Raw genomic sequence first — 2,470 nt, 5'->3', positions numbered from 1 at the left:
TCTCTCTCTCTCTCTCTCTCTCTCCCTCTCCCCCCTCTCTCCCTTTCTCTTTCTGTCTGTCTCTCACTCACTCTCTCTCTCTGTCTCTTTCTCTCTCTCTCTCTCTCTCTCTCTCCCTCTCTCTCTCTCTCTCTCTTTATTTTACGCCCTGTCAGAGAAAATAACATCAACACTTCAGTTTATTAAACATGACATAGCATTCCCAGACCTGTTTGACAACATTCGTAGGAGCGCGCGCGGAGAGTTTTTAGAATGCGACATACAAGACTGACCGATCAGACATAGTTCTGGTGACTAAACTGAAAAAAAGAAGAGGTAGTCTAACTGACAATTTGGCTATAGGCCTACGATCAGGAATGGAGCAATCACAACTGCCTGGATGTGTCAAAGATAGAGAAGGTTGCCACAGACAGCAAACGTGGCGCGACTGATCCCCGCCTTGTGTACCTGGGGTTATAGGGAGACAGTAAATAAATTCGTTTACATGTAGGTTAGGCAGCTTCCCTATGACTAGAGAGGGCTGTACAAAAAAAGAAAACCCCCAGAAAACCTACGACTTATACTATAGAATATTGTAATTTATGAATGATCCTTATTGCTGTCCGTGTCATGGGCGTGTTTTGCAACGTCACATTACGCTTATGCTACCCAAGTATACACAGGCAAGGCAGCAAACGGAGTGCATTACTTTCCGCATGACAACGGAAACTATACAACACTAATATATGATTATGGACTTGCTTGAGCTCATAAATAGCTCGCTAAATTGCCTTTTATTGTGTCTCGCTAATGCTGGGGATAACGTAGTTTATGTAATGTTCTGTGTGTGATGTCATTTATTTACTTATCATTTTTTACACTGGCATCGGCTGGCTGAGGCGGAGTTTCTTTCATATTAGCACCCTCAACTCTTTGCTACAAAGATCAACTGACTTTTGAAAAAGAAAGATTTAAGTGCAAAGTTTGGTAAAAGAAAATTTCTGTTCGCTATTGTTAAAAGAAATTAAAAGCGTCTTTAGCCCTAGGCTTTACAACGACCCAAATGTGGTCCCATGGAGACTGAGGACCCAGTAAGTGTGTACAAGCTCATATAAAATTTCCAATTGAGGGCTTAAGTTTGCTTTTAGCCAGAATGTATACTTTCTATTTGTTTTGTTTTAGTAAAGAGAAGCACATCGACACAAGTATGGTTATTTTGTGCTGGGAATAAATAAGACAGACAGACAAGTACAACTGAAGGACAGTTAAGAACTGGAATCTCCAGGCACCCGCATACACTTTGTGTGTGATATTAATGATGAACTTTGATGAATGTTAGTATGTTTTCAGTGTTAAGCTGAAACGGTGAATTTAGTACTCAGCTTATAATGTGTGCATAATGGGAATAATAAAATATGTTTGAAAAAGGAAATTTGTAATTTGGGTGGAAAGGGGGGGGGGGGGGTATTACACATATTATGTCCTCATTATCACTTGCATTATTTTTGTGCTTAGTTGAATAATGATTATATTTTAATGTGTTGAAATGTTAATAACCTGTGTGGTGACAGGTCTCTAATCATATTCTAAATGAAAACTATACGACTGTATGATGGATCCTGAAGGGAAAATTTGAGGTTTGATGAAGCTTTGAATATGTACCGTCTGGAATGATCCTAGCAAATAGGTAAAACATGTCATTTTGTTGTTTGATTAACATAATTTATATGCAAGTTACATGAAATATATTGGATACAGAAATACGGGAACACGATATCATTACGTTTTTTTCTGTTATTCTTAAATCCTCGTAAGCAAATTTTTTAAAACATTCGACACTTTTTTTCACTTTGGAATCATTTGTCATGTATCATACAGAATGAATCAATGTATTATTCTTTGTGCCTGTAGTTGTAAGTTGCTGGCGATGTTAGGCTAAGAGGAAAACGATGACACCAAAACGTTTGATGGTTAATTGTTTGAAACTCTTTTATTGTATTTGATATGTAAGCGTTTTTTATGCCCCCATCACAAACAAGCTGTATCATTTAAGAGGCGGGCTTAAACCTGTCCTGTCCAAGCTAATCCGGAGTTAGAGGGATTCAGCATCCGAAATGAATACGGAGATATTACATAAAAAGTCTTCCCACAGGAAAATCGAACTCTAGTTTTATGTGTGTGCAATGGCGAAGTGTTTAACCGCAACACTAAAGACGCGACCTTTGGTGAGTTCTTACTATCTACGTTAGGCTTAAACAAGAAATAAAATCATTTATAAGTTATTGTAACATTAATTGCAAATTATGTAGACGGACAATTCATTTATAGTATAGATCCAGCATTCACTCTGTCGTATTTCCTGAGTCACAACATAATACAACACTTGAGCCAAACGAAGGTCAAGGGGGAAGTCGCCATGCGCATTCGGCTTAATGCACCATGTGTGTTTTACTGTGCTCCTAACTTGTTCAATATTTTGCTTGAAGAAAGT

This window comes from Aplysia californica, unplaced genomic scaffold (genome assembly GCF_000002075.1).
Source record: "Aplysia californica isolate F4 #8 unplaced genomic scaffold, AplCal3.0 scaffold00032, whole genome shotgun sequence".
Lineage (NCBI taxonomy): Eukaryota > Metazoa > Mollusca > Gastropoda > Aplysiida > Aplysiidae > Aplysia > Aplysia californica.
The sequence above is the reverse complement of the archived record's forward strand: the minus strand, read 5'-3'. Positions refer to the sequence as shown.